Genomic DNA, 14,132 nt, shown 5'->3' with positions numbered 1-14,132 from the left:
TGCACTGTGGTTCTGTTAAGGACTCCCGTTTGTTTTGCAACCTCGGAAAAAGTCCTCCTGCGGCTAGGGCAGCTCCTATAGAGGTGGTCCGCCCCTCCGCATCCGTGGCAAGTTTTCGGTGCCACACATTCCTTGGCCACGTGTCCTGTTTGCCCACAAAACCGGCAGCTTTCCCCCGTGCAGCCTGCTTCTGAGTGGCCAGACCGTCTGCATTTACGACAGAAGGCTGGCTGGCGGTTATAGAACAAATACCCGCGGTCGCCCCCAAGACTAAAAAAGGCAGGGGGGTGTTGGAGGCCATCCGGCCCTGTCGGATCTGGATTCAGCAGAACCTGGAACAGCCGACGTCCGGTCCAAAAACCAAGTGGGTCTTTTATATGGCGGGCTGATGTTGCCACGTCCCCATACTGGCACAGAAAGGAAACTAAAGCTTCATCAGTGACAAAGGGGTTGTACATATGGACTGACACTGTTCTGAAGTTCGGTCTGTCAAGGTTCAGGACTTCGTAGTAGGCAAGAGGGCTCACCTTCGCCTCCTTTCTGCAGATTTCCGATACTCTTCTGTAGATGTCCTCGGTCCTGAAGGTAACGTCAAAAGCTTTTTCCTGCTGGTTCCACTGAATGCACAGAACATCCTGTATCACCAGATTGAGCTGGCCCATGATGACTTGTTTTCCAAAAAAAACTCTCGACAGGACCTGATCTTCTTCTTTGGTAGCTCGAAATCTCAGAGTATACCTCAGCCCGACCTTTGGGATCGGCTGCTCGTTGGGTGATGTGGCCATTCCTCCGTCGTCACGCGCTTCCCTTGCGTTGTCAAAAATGGATTACCATGGTGATCTTAGCCAAAAGGCCGAGAAGCGATGACACATGAATGTTTGCCTCCAGACCCAACGGACTAGCGCATCTCTCAAATGTCGGGGTGCGGCTCATACAAATGGGCGTGGCAGTCGCCTGTTACTTAACATCCCACTCCCCACGCAGCCTGTATTCTTAAAAATCTTTGATTTCCTTCCAATCAAAAGTGTAAGCTCTTGATGAACTCTTGTTGATTCCTTCCAATCAAAAGTGTAAGCTCTTGATGAACTCTTGTTGATTCCTTCCAATCAAAAGTGTAAGCTCTTGATGAACTCTTGTTGATTCCTTCCAATCAAAAGTGTAAGCTCTTGATGAACTCTTGTTGAATTCACTTATAATTCAGAGAGTGATTTCACTTTTAGGCACCTCTGTCTAAAAATGGAACTAACCCCAAACAGCCCTCAAAAATCATTCGTTTTTTTTGCAATCAAAAGTGTAAGCTCCTGCCTAAATCTTGATTTCACTCTAAATTCAGACAGTAATTTGAGACTTGATCCAAAGCTCAACCAGAGACTCCAGGAATAAGTTTACTCAAATGACAGGCTCTTCCATCCTACTAATTTATTTTTCTTACAAGTACATGAGGCTTAGCCAAATAGCAGAGCCTGGCAAAAAATAAGGTCAACTCATTGTTGTTCCTCTCCACGGAAGTCTTTAGTAAAAGGCGAAAGACTTATGCGTATTGAAGAGAAACCAAAGTCAGTAGCACAATCAGGTGAAAGGCAGCCCTATATCCCTGTGGAACAAGTAATCCCTCTTGGGGTAGGGAGTGGTTGAGCTGCAGGTGTCCAAAGCCTAACCCATTTCCCAGCCCCCTTTCCTCAAAAAATCTATGATTTCTTTTCAATCAAAAATTGTAAGGCCCTCCTGAAATGTTGTTGGTTTACTGTGAATTCAGACAATCATTCAGTGATTTAACACTCCAGTGGTGAGTAAACAGGTCCATTGTTGGCAAAGAAGCTCAATCTTGGGGACCAACAGTAGTTCAAAGAGATGTGTGCCAGTGAAAAGCACTGGTTTTTCTTTGACACTAATATCAGTGGAGAGTGCGGACGCAGTCCCCAACTACCACAAAAACACTGCCCTGCACTCTGAAAACTTCACACACAGGCTCAGGGCCACCACGGGAAGAGCATGCACGCAAGTACACACGTGCACGCACACACACACACACACTCGGACTGAATGGGATTCAATGGGAGCTTCCCCAGGGGAACCTCCTATTGGGCCCAAAATCTACAGTGGCCCCCCTGAGGGCCCCGGGAGGAGCTGGTCCAAATTTCAGCAGCTCAGCACCAACCAAGACAGAGTTGCAGGCAAAATCCAAACTCATTTCCCGGTTTGTAGTGGTCGGTTTCACAAATTCTTGGAGACCTGTCTTGGACTGACAGCCGCACTCTGCAAACTTCACACACAAGCTCAGGGCCACCATGGGTAGAGCATGCACACGAGCACACACGTGCAAGCTCCTGATGAACTCTTGTTGAATTCACTTTGAATTCAGACAGTGATTTCACTTTCAGGCACCTCTTTCCGACAATGGAATCACCCAAAAACAAACCTCAAAAGTCATTGATTTTTTTTCAATCAAAAATTGTAAGGCCCTCCTGAAATGTTGTTGGTTTACTGTTAATTCAGACAATCACTCAGTGGTTTAACACTCCAGTGGTGAGTATACTGGTCCATTGTTGGCAAAGAGGCTCAATCTTGGGGACCAACAGTAGTTGAAAGAGATGTGTCCAAGTGGAAAGCACTGGTTTTTCTTTGACACTAATATCAGGGGAGAGCGCGGACGCAGTCCCCCACTACCACAAATTATGCAGTCGAGATTCCCACATTTGAGGAATTCGCAGTGGTCAACACAGCCGGAGTGCAATGGCTGAGCCTCGCCCTGGGTGAACCACCTTTGTGATCATGGTATCTCCCCTGCCAGGTAAGTATAAGTTGGTAGTGACAGAGACAGGAGTGGTATTCCCAAACAGAGCACTTGGGGTGACGGTTCCCAGATGGCACCGTCCTCACAGATCAGTGAATTTAAAATCAGTGATCAGTGTGAAATGCAAAATAAAGGCACAATTGATGAGTAAACATATCAGTTGCTTGCCAAAAGTCTCAGCCAGTTGAGACTTGTACACAGAGGCAAACCAACTACCTAGACTACACCAATGAATTGGGTCACCAGTTATTTTTTTCACAAGATAAAGGTTGCACCGTTCCCGGAAGTGCTGCAATACCGGGTCAATGCTTGGAGTGAGCAGAGCAAGCCCCTTTTTCATCTCCCAGAGCTAAAAATCGGCTTAATATGTAGTCCTCATATAGAGGACATATCAGATATTAAACTGATAAGAACAGATACTACACTTGATCTTAGCCAAAAGGCCGAGAAGCGATGACACATGAATGTTTGCCTCCAGACCCAACGGACAAGCGCATCTCTCAAATGTCGGGGTGCGGCTCATACAAATGGGCGTGGCAGTCGCCTGTTACTTAACATCCCACTCCCCACACAGCCTGTATTCTTAAAAATCTTTGATTTCCTTCCAATCAAAAGTGTAAGCTCTTGATGAACTCTTGTTGATTCCTTCCAATCAAAAGTGTAAGCTCTTGATGAACTCTTGTTGATTCCTTCCAATCAAAAGTGTAAGCTCTTGATGAACTCTTGTTGATTCCTTCCAATCAAAAGTGTAAGCTCTTGATGAACTCTTGTTGAATTCACTTATAATTCAGAGAGTGATTTCACTTTTAGGCACCTCTGTCTAAAAATGGAACTAACCCCAAACAGCCCTCAAAAATCATTCGTTTTTTTTGCAATCAAAAGTGTAAGCTCCTGCCTAAATCTTGATTTCACTCTAAATTCAGACAGTAATTTGAGACTTGATCCAAAGCTCAACCAGAGACTCCAGGAATAAGTTTACTCGAATGACAGGCTCTTCCATCCTACTAATTTATTTTTCTTACAAGTACATGAGGCTTAGCCAAATAGCAGAGCCTGGCAAAAAATAAGGTCAACTCATTGTTGTTCCTCTCCACGGAAGTCTTTAGTAAAAGGCGAAAGACTTATGCGTATTGAAGAGAAACCAAAGTCAGTAGCACAATCAGGTGAAAGGCAGCCCTATATCCCTGTGGAACAAGTAATCCCTCTTGGGGTAGGGAGTGGTTGAGCTGCAGGTGTCCAAAGCCTAACCCATTTCCCAGCCCCCTTTCCTCAAAAAATCTATTTCTTTTCAATCAAAAATTGTAAGGCCCTCCTGAAATGTTGTTGGTTTACTGTGAATTCAGACAATCATTCAGTGATTTAACACTCCAGTGGTGAGTAAACAGGTCCATTGTTGGCAAAGAAGCTCAATCTTGGGGACCAACAGTAGTTCAAAGAGATGTGTGCCAGTGAAAAGCACTGGTTTTTCTTTGACACTAATATCAGTGGAGAGTGCGGACGCAGTCCCCAACTACCACAAAAACACTGCCCTGCACTCTGAAAACTTCACACACAGGCTCAGGGCCACCACGGGAAGAGCATGCACGCAAGTACACACGTGCACGCACACACACACACTCGGACTGAATGGGAGTCAATGGGAGCTTCCCCAGGGGAACCTCCTATTGGGCCCAAAATCTACAGTGGCCCCCCTGAGGGCCCCGGGAGGAGCTGGTCCAAATTTCAGCAGCTCAGCACCAACCAAGACAGAGTTGCAGGCAAAATCCAAACTCATTTCCCGGTTTGTAGTGGTCGGTTTCACAAATTCTTGGAGACCTGTCTTGGACTGACAGCCGCACTCTGCAAACTTCACACACAAGCTCAGGGCCACCATGGGTAGAGCATGCACACGAGCACACACGTGCAAGCTCCTGATGAACTCTTGTTGAATTCACTTTGAATTCAGACAGTGATTTCACTTTCAGGCACCTCTTTCCGACAATGGAATCACCCAAAAACAAACCTCAAAAGTCATTGATTTTTTTTCAATCAAAAATTGTAAGGCCCTCCTGAAATGTTGTTGGTTTACTGTTAATTCAGACAATCACTCAGTGGTTTAACACTCCAGTGGTGAGTATACTGGTCCATTGTTGGCAAAGAGGCTCAATCTTGGGGACCAACAGTAGTTGAAAGAGATGTGTCCAAGTGGAAAGCACTGGTTTTTCTTTGACACTAATATCAGGGGAGAGCGCGGACGCAGTCCCCCACTACCACAAATTATGCAGTCGAGATTCCCACATTTGAGGAATTCGCAGTGGTCAACACAGCCGGAGTGCAATGGCTGAGCCTCGCCCTGGGTGAACCACCTTTGTGATCATGGTATCTCCCCTGCCAGGTAAGTATAAGTTGGTAGTGACAGAGACAGGAGTGGTATTCCCAAACAGAGCACTTGGGGTGACGGTTCCCAGATGGCACCGTCCTCACAGATCAGTGAATTTAAAATCAGTGATCAGTGTGAAATGCAAAATAAAGGCACAATTGATGAGTAAACATATCAGTTGCTTGCCAAAAGTCTCAGCCAGTTGAGACTTGTACACAGAGGCAAACCAACTACCTAGACTACACCAATGAATTGGGTCACCAGTTATTTTTTTCACAAGATAAAGGTTGCACCGTTCCCGGAAGTGCTGCAATACCGGGTCAATGCTTGGAGTGAGCAGAGCAAGCCCCTTTTTCATCTCCCAGAGCTAAAAATCGGCTTAATATGTAGTCCTCATATAGAGGACATATCAGATATTAAACTGATAAGAACAGATACTACACTTGATCTTAGCCAAAAGGCCGAGAAGCGATGACACATGAATGTTTGCCTCCAGACCCAACGGACTAGCGCATCTCTCAAATGTCGGGGTGCGGCTCATACAAATGGGCGTGGCAGTCGCCTGTTACTTAACATCCCACTCCCCACGCAGCCTGTATTCTTAAAAATCTTTGATTTCCTTCCAATCAAAAGTGTAAGCTCTTGATGAACTCTTGTTGATTCCTTCCAATCAAAAGTGTAAGCTCTTGATGAACTCTTGTTGATTCCTTCCAATCAAAAGTGTAAGCTCTTGATGAACTCTTGTTGATTCCTTCCAATCAAAAGTGTAAGCTCTTGATGAACTCTTGTTGAATTCACTTATAATTCAGAGAGTGATTTCACTTTTAGGCACCTCTGTCTAAAAATGGAACTAACCCCAAACAGCCCTCAAAAATCATTCGTTTTTTTTGCAATCAAAAGTGTAAGCTCCTGCCTAAATCTTGATTTCACTCTAAATTCAGACAGTAATTTGAGACTTGATCCAAAGCTCAACCAGAGACTCCAGGAATAAGTTTACTCGAATGACAGGCTCTTCCATCCTACTAATTTATTTTTCTTACAAGTACATGAGGCTTAGCCAAATAGCAGAGCCTGGCAAAAAATAAGGTCAACTCATTGTTGTTCCTCTCCACGGAAGTCTTTAGTAAAAGGCGAAAGACTTATGCGTATTGAAGAGAAACCAAAGTCAGTAGCACAATCAGGTGAAAGGCAGCCCTATATCCCTGTGGAACAAGTAATCCCTCTTGGGGTAGGGAGTGGTTGAGCTGCAGGTGTCCAAAGCCTAACCCATTTCCCAGCCCCCTTTCCTCAAAAAATCTATTTCTTTTCAATCAAAAATTGTAAGGCCCTCCTGAAATGTTGTTGGTTTACTGTGAATTCAGACAATCATTCAGTGATTTAACACTCCAGTGGTGAGTAAACAGGTCCATTGTTGGCAAAGAAGCTCAATCTTGGGGACCAACAGTAGTTCAAAGAGATGTGTGCCAGTGAAAAGCACTGGTTTTTCTTTGACACTAATATCAGTGGAGAGTGCGGACGCAGTCCCCAACTACCACAAAAACACTGCCCTGCACTCTGAAAACTTCACACACAGGCTCAGGGCCACCACGGGAAGAGCATGCACGCAAGTACACACGTGCACGCACACACACACACTCGGACTGAATGGGAGTCAATGGGAGCTTCCCCAGGGGAACCTCCTATTGGGCCCAAAATCTACAGTGGCCCCCCTGAGGGCCCCGGGAGGAGCTGGTCCAAATTTCAGCAGCTCAGCACCAACCAAGACAGAGTTGCAGGCAAAATCCAAACTCATTTCCCGGTTTGTAGTGGTCGGTTTCACAAATTCTTGGAGACCTGTCTTGGACTGACAGCCGCACTCTGCAAACTTCACACACAAGCTCAGGGCCACCATGGGTAGAGCATGCACACGAGCACACACGTGCAAGCTCCTGATGAACTCTTGTTGAATTCACTTTGAATTCAGACAGTGATTTCACTTTCAGGCACCTCTTTCCGACAATGGAATCACCCAAAAACAAACCTCAAAAGTCATTGATTTTTTTTCAATCAAAAATTGTAAGGCCCTCCTGAAATGTTGTTGGTTTACTGTTAATTCAGACAATCACTCAGTGGTTTAACACTCCAGTGGTGAGTATACTGGTCCATTGTTGGCAAAGAGGCTCAATCTTGGGGACCAACAGTAGTTGAAAGAGATGTGTCCAAGTGGAAAGCACTGGTTTTTCTTTGACACTAATATCAGGGGAGAGCGCGGACGCAGTCCCCCACTACCACAAATTATGCAGTCGAGATTCCCACATTTGAGGAATTCGCAGTGGTCAACACAGCCGGAGTGCAATGGCTGAGCCTCGCCCTGGGTGAACCACCTTTGTGATCATGGTATCTCCCCTGCCAGGTAAGTATAAGTTGGTAGTGACAGAGACAGGAGTGGTATTCCCAAACAGAGCACTTGGGGTGACGGTTCCCAGATGGCACCGTCCTCACAGATCAGTGAATTTAAAATCAGTGATCAGTGTGAAATGCAAAATAAAGGCACAATTGATGAGTAAACATATCAGTTGCTTGCCAAAAGTCTCAGCCAGTTGAGACTTGTACACAGAGGCAAACCAACTACCTAGACTACACCAATGAATTGGGTCACCAGTTATTTTTTTCACAAGATAAAGGTTGCACCGTTCCCGGAAGTGCTGCAATACCGGGTCAATGCTTGGAGTGAGCAGAGCAAGCCCCTTTTTCATCTCCCAGAGCTAAAAATCGGCTTAATATGTAGTCCTCATATAGAGGACATATCAGATATTAAACTGATAAGAACAGATACTACACTTGATCTTAGCCAAAAGGCCGAGAAGCGATGACACATGAATGTTTGCCTCCAGACCCAACGGACTAGCGCATCTCTCAAATGTCGGGGTGCGGCTCATACAAATGGGCGTGGCAGTCGCCTGTTACTTAACATCCCACTCCCCACGCAGCCTGTATTCTTAAAAATCTTTGATTTCCTTCCAATCAAAAGTGTAAGCTCTTGATGAACTCTTGTTGATTCCTTCCAATCAAAAGTGTAAGCTCTTGATGAACTCTTGTTGATTCCTTCCAATCAAAAGTGTAAGCTCTTGATGAACTCTTGTTGATTCCTTCCAATCAAAAGTGTAAGCTCTTGATGAACTCTTGTTGAATTCACTTATAATTCAGAGAGTGATTTCACTTTTAGGCACCTCTGTCTAAAAATGGAACTAACCCCAAACAGCCCTCAAAAATCATTCGTTTTTTTTGCAATCAAAAGTGTAAGCTCCTGCCTAAATCTTGATTTCACTCTAAATTCAGACAGTAATTTGAGACTTGATCCAAAGCTCAACCAGAGACTCCAGGAATAAGTTTACTCGAATGACAGGCTCTTCCATCCTACTAATTTATTTTTCTTACAAGTACATGAGGCTTAGCCAAATAGCAGAGCCTGGCAAAAAATAAGGTCAACTCATTGTTGTTCCTCTCCACGGAAGTCTTTAGTAAAAGGCGAAAGACTTATGCGTATTGAAGAGAAACCAAAGTCAGTAGCACAATCAGGTGAAAGGCAGCCCTATATCCCTGTGGAACAAGTAATCCCTCTTGGGGTAGGGAGTGGTTGAGCTGCAGGTGTCCAAAGCCTAACCCATTTCCCAGCCCCCTTTCCTCAAAAAATCTATTTCTTTTCAATCAAAAATTGTAAGGCCCTCCTGAAATGTTGTTGGTTTACTGTGAATTCAGACAATCATTCAGTGATTTAACACTCCAGTGGTGAGTAAACAGGTCCATTGTTGGCAAAGAAGCTCAATCTTGGGGACCAACAGTAGTTCAAAGAGATGTGTGCCAGTGAAAAGCACTGGTTTTTCTTTGACACTAATATCAGTGGAGAGTGCGGACGCAGTCCCCAACTACCACAAAAACACTGCCCTGCACTCTGAAAACTTCACACACAGGCTCAGGGCCACCACGGGAAGAGCATGCACGCAAGTACACACGTGCACGCACACACACACACTCGGACTGAATGGGAGTCAATGGGAGCTTCCCCAGGGGAACCTCCTATTGGGCCCAAAATCTACAGTGGCCCCCCTGAGGGCCCCGGGAGGAGCTGGTCCAAATTTCAGCAGCTCAGCACCAACCAAGACAGAGTTGCAGGCAAAATCCAAACTCATTTCCCGGTTTGTAGTGGTCGGTTTCACAAATTCTTGGAGACCTGTCTTGGACTGACAGCCGCACTCTGCAAACTTCACACACAAGCTCAGGGCCACCATGGGTAGAGCATGCACACGAGCACACACGTGCAAGCTCCTGATGAACTCTTGTTGAATTCACTTTGAATTCAGACAGTGATTTCACTTTCAGGCACCTCTTTCCGACAATGGAATCACCCAAAAACAAACCTCAAAAGTCATTGATTTTTTTTCAATCAAAAATTGTAAGGCCCTCCTGAAATGTTGTTGGTTTACTGTTAATTCAGACAATCACTCAGTGATTTAACACTCCAGTGGTGAGTAAACAGGTCCATTGTTGGCAAAGAAGCTCAATCTTGGGGACCAACAGTAGTTCAAAGAGATGTGTGCAAGTTAAAAGCACTGGTTTTTCTTTGACACTAATATCAGTGGAGAGTGCGGACGCAGTCCCCAACTACCACAAAAACACTCTGAAAACTTCACACACAGGCTCAGGGCCACCACGGGAAGAGCATGCACGCAAGTACACACGTGCACGCACACACACACACACTCGGACTGAATGGGAGTCAATGGGAGCTTCCCCAGGGGAACCTCCTATTGGGCCCAAAATCTACAGTGGCCCCCCTGAGGGCCCCGGGAGGAGCTGGTCCAAATTTCAGCAGCCCAGCACCAACCAAGACAGAGTTGCAGGCAAAATCCAAACTCATTTCCCGGTTTGTAGTGGTCGGTTTCACAAATTCTTGGACTGACAGCCGCACTCTGCAAACTTCACACACAAGCTCAGGGCCACCATGGGTAGAGCATGCACACGAGCACACACGTGCAAGCTCCTGATGAACTCTTGTTGAATTCACTTTGAATTTAGACAGTGACTTCACTTTCAGGCACCTCTGTCCGAAAATGGAATCACCCAAAAACAAACCTCAAAAGTCATTGATTTTTTTTCAATCAAAAATTGTAAGGCCCTCCTGAAATGTTGTTGGTTTACTGTTAATTCAGACAATCACTCAGTGGTTTAACACTCCAGTGGTGAGTATACTGGTCCATTGTTGGCAAAGAGGCTCAATCTTGGGGACCAACAGTAGTTGAAAGAGATGTGTCCAAGTGGAAAGCACTGGTTTTTCTTTGACACTAATATCAGGGGAGAGCGCGGACGCAGTCCCCCACTACCACAAATTATGCAGTCGAGATTCCCACATTTGAGGAATTCGCAGTGGTCAACACAGCCGGAGTGCAATGGCTGAGCCTCGCCCTGGGTGAACCACCTTTGTGATCATGGTATCTCCCCTGCCAGGTAAGTATAAGTTGGTAGTGACAGAGACAGGAGTGGTATTCCCAAACAGAGCACTTGGGGTGACGGTTCCCAGATGGCACCGTCCTCACAGATCAGTGAATTTAAAATCAGTGATCAGTGTGAAATGCAAAATAAAGGCACAATTGATGAGTAAACATATCAGTTGCTTGCCAAAAGTCTCAGCCAGTTGAGACTTGTACACAGAGGCAAACCAACTACCTAGACTACACCAATGAATTGGGTCACCAGTTATTTTTTTCACAAGATAAAGGTTGCACCGTTCCCGGAAGTGCTGCAATACCGGGTCAATGCTTGGAGTGAGCAGAGCAAGCCCCTTTTTCATCTCCCAGAGCTAAAAATCGGCTTAATATGTAGTCCTCATATAGAGGACATATCAGATATTAAACTGATAAGAACAGATACTACACTTGATCTTAGCCAAAAGGCCGAGAAGCGATGACACATGAATGTTTGCCTCCAGACCCAACGGACTAGCGCATCTCTCAAATGTCGGGGTGCGGCTCATACAAATGGGCGTGGCAGTCGCCTGTTACTTAACATCCCACTCCCCACGCAGCCTGTATTCTTAAAAATCTTTGATTTCCTTCCAATCAAAAGTGTAAGCTCTTGATGAACTCTTGTTGATTCCTTCCAATCAAAAGTGTAAGCTCTTGATGAACTCTTGTTGATTCCTTCCAATCAAAAGTGTAAGCTCTTGATGAACTCTTGTTGAATTCACTTATAATTCAGAGAGTGATTTCACTTTTAGGCACCTCTGTCTAAAAATGGAACTAACCCCAAACAGCCCTCAAAAATCATTTGTTTTTTTTGCAATCAAAAGTGTAAGCTCCTGCCTAAATCTTGATTTCACTCTAAATTCAGACAGTAATTTGAGACTTGATCCAAAGCTCAACCAGAGACTCCAGGAATAAGTTTACTCAAATGACAGGCTCTTCCATCCTACTAATTTATTTTTCTTACAAGTACATGAGGCTTAGCCAAATAGCAGAGCCTGGCAAAAAATAAGGTCAACTCATTGTTGTTCCTCTCCACGGAAGTCTTTAGTAAAAGGCGAAAGACTTATGCGTATTGAAGAGAAACCAAAGTCAGTAGCACAATCAGGTGAAAGGCAGCCCTATATCCCTGTGGAACAAGTAATCCCTCTTGGGGTAGGGAGTGGTTGAGCTGCAGGTGTCCAAAGCCTAACCCATTTCCCAGCCCCCTTTCCTCAAAAAATCTATTTCTTTTCAATCAAAAATTGTAAGGCCCTCCTGAAATGTTGTTGGTTTACTGTGAATTCAGACAATCATTCAGTGATTTAACACTCCAGTGGTGAGTAAACAGGTCCATTGTTGGCAAAGAAGCTCAATCTTGGGGACCAACAGTAGTTCAAAGAGATGTGTGCCAGTGAAAAGCACTGGTTTTTCTTTGACACTAATATCAGTGGAGAGTGCGGACGCAGTCCCCAACTACCACAAAAACACTGCCCTGCACTCTGAAAACTTCACACACAGGCTCAGGGCCACCACGGGAAGAGCATGCACGCAAGTACACTTGTGCACGCACACACACACACACACTCGGACTGAATGGGAGTCAATGGGAGCTTCCCCAGGGGAACCTCCTATTGGGCCCAAAATCTACAGTGGCCCCCCTGAGGGCCCCGGGGGGAGCTGGTCCAAATTTCAGCAGCTCAGCACCAACCAAGACAGAGTTGCAGGCAAAATCCAAACTCATTTCCCGGTTTGTAGTGGTCGGTTTAACAAATTCTTGGAGACCTGTCTTGGACTGACAGCCGCACTCTGCAAACTTCACACACAAGCTCAGGGCCACCATGGGTAGAGCATGCACACGAGCACACACGTGCAAGCTCCTGATGAACTCTTGTTGAATTCACTTTGAATTCAGACAGTGATTTCACTTTCAGGCACCTCTTTCCGACAATGGAATCACCCAAAAACAAACCTCAAAAGTCATTGATTTTTTTTCAATCAAAAATTGTAAGGCCCTCCTGAAATGTTGTTGGTTTACTGTTAATTCAGACAATCACTCAGTGGTTTAACACTCCAGTGGTGAGTATACTGGTCCATTGTTGGCAAAGAGGCTCAATCTTGGGGACCAACAGTAGTTGAAAGAGATGTGTCCAAGTGGAAAGCACTGGTTTTTCTTTGACACTAATATCAGGGGAGAGCGCGGACGCAGTCCCCCACTACCACAAATTATGCAGTCGAGATTCCCACATTTGAGGAATTCGCAGTGGTCAACACAGCCGGAGTGCAATGGCTGAGCCTCGCCCTGGGTGAACCACCTTTGTGATCATGGTATCTCCCCTGCCAGGTAAGTATAAGTTGGTAGTGACAGAGACAGGAGTGGTATTCCCAAACAGAGCACTTGGGGTGACGGTTCCCAGATGGCACCGTCCTCACAGATCAGTGAATTTAAAATCAGTGATCAGTGTGAAATGCAAAATAAAGGCACAATTGATGAGTAAACATATCAGTTGCTTGCCAAAAGTCTCAGCCAGTTGAGACTTGTACACAGAGGCAAACCAACTACCTAGACTACACCAATGAATTGGGTCACCAGTTATTTTTTTCACAAGATAAAGGTTGCACCGTTCCCGGAAGTGCTGCAATACCGGGTCAATGCTTGGAGTGAGCAGAGCAAGCCCCTTTTTCATCTCCCAGAGCTAAAAATCGGCTTAATATGTAGTCCTCATATAGAGGACATATCAGATATTAAACTGATAAGAACAGATACTACACTTGATCTTAGCCAAAAGGCCGAGAAGCGATGACACATGAATGTTTGCCTCCAGACCCAACGGACTAGCGCATCTCTCAAATGTCGGGGTGCGGCTCATACAAATGGGCGTGGCAGTCGCCTGTTACTTAACATCCCACTCCCCACGCAGCCTGTATTCTTAAAAATCTTTGATTTCCTTCCAATCAAAAGTGTAAGCTCTTGATGAACTCTTGTTGATTCCTTCCAATCAAAAGTGTAAGCTCTTGATGAACTCTTGTTGATTCCTTCCAATCAAAAGTGTAAGCTCTTGATGAACTCTTGTTGATTCCTTCCAATCAAAAGTGTAAGCTCTTGATGAACTCTTGTTGAATTCACTTATAATTCAGAGAGTGATTTCACTTTTAGGCACCTCTGTCTAAAAATGGAACTAACCCCAAACAGCCCTCAAAAATCATTCGTTTTTTTTGCAATCAAAAGTGTAAGCTCCTGCCTAAATCTTGATTTCACTCTAAATTCAGACAGTAATTTGAGACTTGATCCAAAGCTCAACCAGAGACTCCAGGAATAAGTTTACTCGAATGACAGGCTCTTCCATCCTACTAATTTATTTTTCTTACAAGTACATGAGGCTTAGCCAAATAGCAGAGCCTGGCAAAAAATAAGGTCAACTCATTGTTGTTCCTCTCCACGGAAGTCTTTAGTAAAAGGCGAAAGACTTATGCGTATTGAAGAGAAACCAAAGTCAGTAGC

At 45.1% G+C, this 14,132-nt stretch overlaps 16 non-coding genes across 16 annotated transcripts; all 16 read right to left on the bottom strand.

Moving 5' to 3' along the window:
• Positions 1 to 1,444: 1,444 nt before the first annotated feature.
• Positions 1,445 to 1,560, bottom strand: LOC134119380 (U5 spliceosomal RNA). The gene has a single exon (XR_009950933.1). It is a non-coding gene; the product is annotated as a U5 spliceosomal RNA (small nuclear RNA).
• Positions 1,561 to 2,635: 1,075 nt separating this feature from the next.
• Positions 2,636 to 2,799, bottom strand: LOC134119228 (U1 spliceosomal RNA). The gene has a single exon (XR_009950782.1). It is a non-coding gene; the product is annotated as a U1 spliceosomal RNA (small nuclear RNA).
• A 259-nt stretch (positions 2,800 to 3,058) lies between these two features.
• LOC134119246 (U2 spliceosomal RNA) lies at positions 3,059 to 3,249 on the bottom strand. The gene has a single exon (XR_009950800.1). It is a non-coding gene; the product is annotated as a U2 spliceosomal RNA (small nuclear RNA).
• A 579-nt stretch (positions 3,250 to 3,828) lies between these two features.
• Positions 3,829 to 3,944, bottom strand: LOC134119379 (U5 spliceosomal RNA). Its single transcript, XR_009950932.1, has one exon. It is a non-coding gene; the product is annotated as a U5 spliceosomal RNA (small nuclear RNA).
• A 1,068-nt stretch (positions 3,945 to 5,012) lies between these two features.
• Positions 5,013 to 5,176, bottom strand: LOC119206948 (U1 spliceosomal RNA). The gene has a single exon (XR_005118237.2). It is a non-coding gene; the product is annotated as a U1 spliceosomal RNA (small nuclear RNA).
• Positions 5,177 to 5,435: 259 nt separating this feature from the next.
• On the bottom strand, positions 5,436 to 5,626 carry LOC119206939 (U2 spliceosomal RNA). The gene has a single exon (XR_005118229.2). It is a non-coding gene; the product is annotated as a U2 spliceosomal RNA (small nuclear RNA).
• A 579-nt stretch (positions 5,627 to 6,205) lies between these two features.
• LOC119206945 (U5 spliceosomal RNA) lies at positions 6,206 to 6,321 on the bottom strand. The gene has a single exon (XR_005118234.1). It is a non-coding gene; the product is annotated as a U5 spliceosomal RNA (small nuclear RNA).
• Positions 6,322 to 7,389: 1,068 nt separating this feature from the next.
• On the bottom strand, positions 7,390 to 7,553 carry LOC119206951 (U1 spliceosomal RNA). Its single transcript, XR_005118240.2, has one exon. It is a non-coding gene; the product is annotated as a U1 spliceosomal RNA (small nuclear RNA).
• Positions 7,554 to 7,812: 259 nt separating this feature from the next.
• On the bottom strand, positions 7,813 to 8,003 carry LOC134119245 (U2 spliceosomal RNA). The gene has a single exon (XR_009950799.1). It is a non-coding gene; the product is annotated as a U2 spliceosomal RNA (small nuclear RNA).
• A 579-nt stretch (positions 8,004 to 8,582) lies between these two features.
• Positions 8,583 to 8,698, bottom strand: LOC119206946 (U5 spliceosomal RNA). Its single transcript, XR_005118235.2, has one exon. It is a non-coding gene; the product is annotated as a U5 spliceosomal RNA (small nuclear RNA).
• A 1,783-nt stretch (positions 8,699 to 10,481) lies between these two features.
• LOC134119227 (U1 spliceosomal RNA) lies at positions 10,482 to 10,645 on the bottom strand. The gene has a single exon (XR_009950781.1). It is a non-coding gene; the product is annotated as a U1 spliceosomal RNA (small nuclear RNA).
• A 259-nt stretch (positions 10,646 to 10,904) lies between these two features.
• LOC134119244 (U2 spliceosomal RNA) lies at positions 10,905 to 11,095 on the bottom strand. The gene has a single exon (XR_009950798.1). It is a non-coding gene; the product is annotated as a U2 spliceosomal RNA (small nuclear RNA).
• A 535-nt stretch (positions 11,096 to 11,630) lies between these two features.
• On the bottom strand, positions 11,631 to 11,746 carry LOC134119378 (U5 spliceosomal RNA). The gene has a single exon (XR_009950931.1). It is a non-coding gene; the product is annotated as a U5 spliceosomal RNA (small nuclear RNA).
• Positions 11,747 to 12,818: 1,072 nt separating this feature from the next.
• On the bottom strand, positions 12,819 to 12,982 carry LOC134119226 (U1 spliceosomal RNA). The gene has a single exon (XR_009950780.1). It is a non-coding gene; the product is annotated as a U1 spliceosomal RNA (small nuclear RNA).
• Positions 12,983 to 13,241: 259 nt separating this feature from the next.
• On the bottom strand, positions 13,242 to 13,432 carry LOC134119243 (U2 spliceosomal RNA). Its single transcript, XR_009950797.1, has one exon. It is a non-coding gene; the product is annotated as a U2 spliceosomal RNA (small nuclear RNA).
• Positions 13,433 to 14,011: 579 nt separating this feature from the next.
• LOC134119377 (U5 spliceosomal RNA) lies at positions 14,012 to 14,127 on the bottom strand. The gene has a single exon (XR_009950930.1). It is a non-coding gene; the product is annotated as a U5 spliceosomal RNA (small nuclear RNA).
• Between the last annotated feature and the right edge of the window lie 5 nt (positions 14,128 to 14,132).

This window comes from Pungitius pungitius, unplaced genomic scaffold, assembly GCF_949316345.1.
Source record: "Pungitius pungitius unplaced genomic scaffold, fPunPun2.1 scaffold_24, whole genome shotgun sequence".
Classification (NCBI taxonomy): domain Eukaryota; kingdom Metazoa; phylum Chordata; class Actinopteri; order Perciformes; family Gasterosteidae; genus Pungitius; species Pungitius pungitius.
Note: the sequence above shows the minus strand (reverse complement) of the source record. Positions and strands in the feature narration are given on the sequence as shown.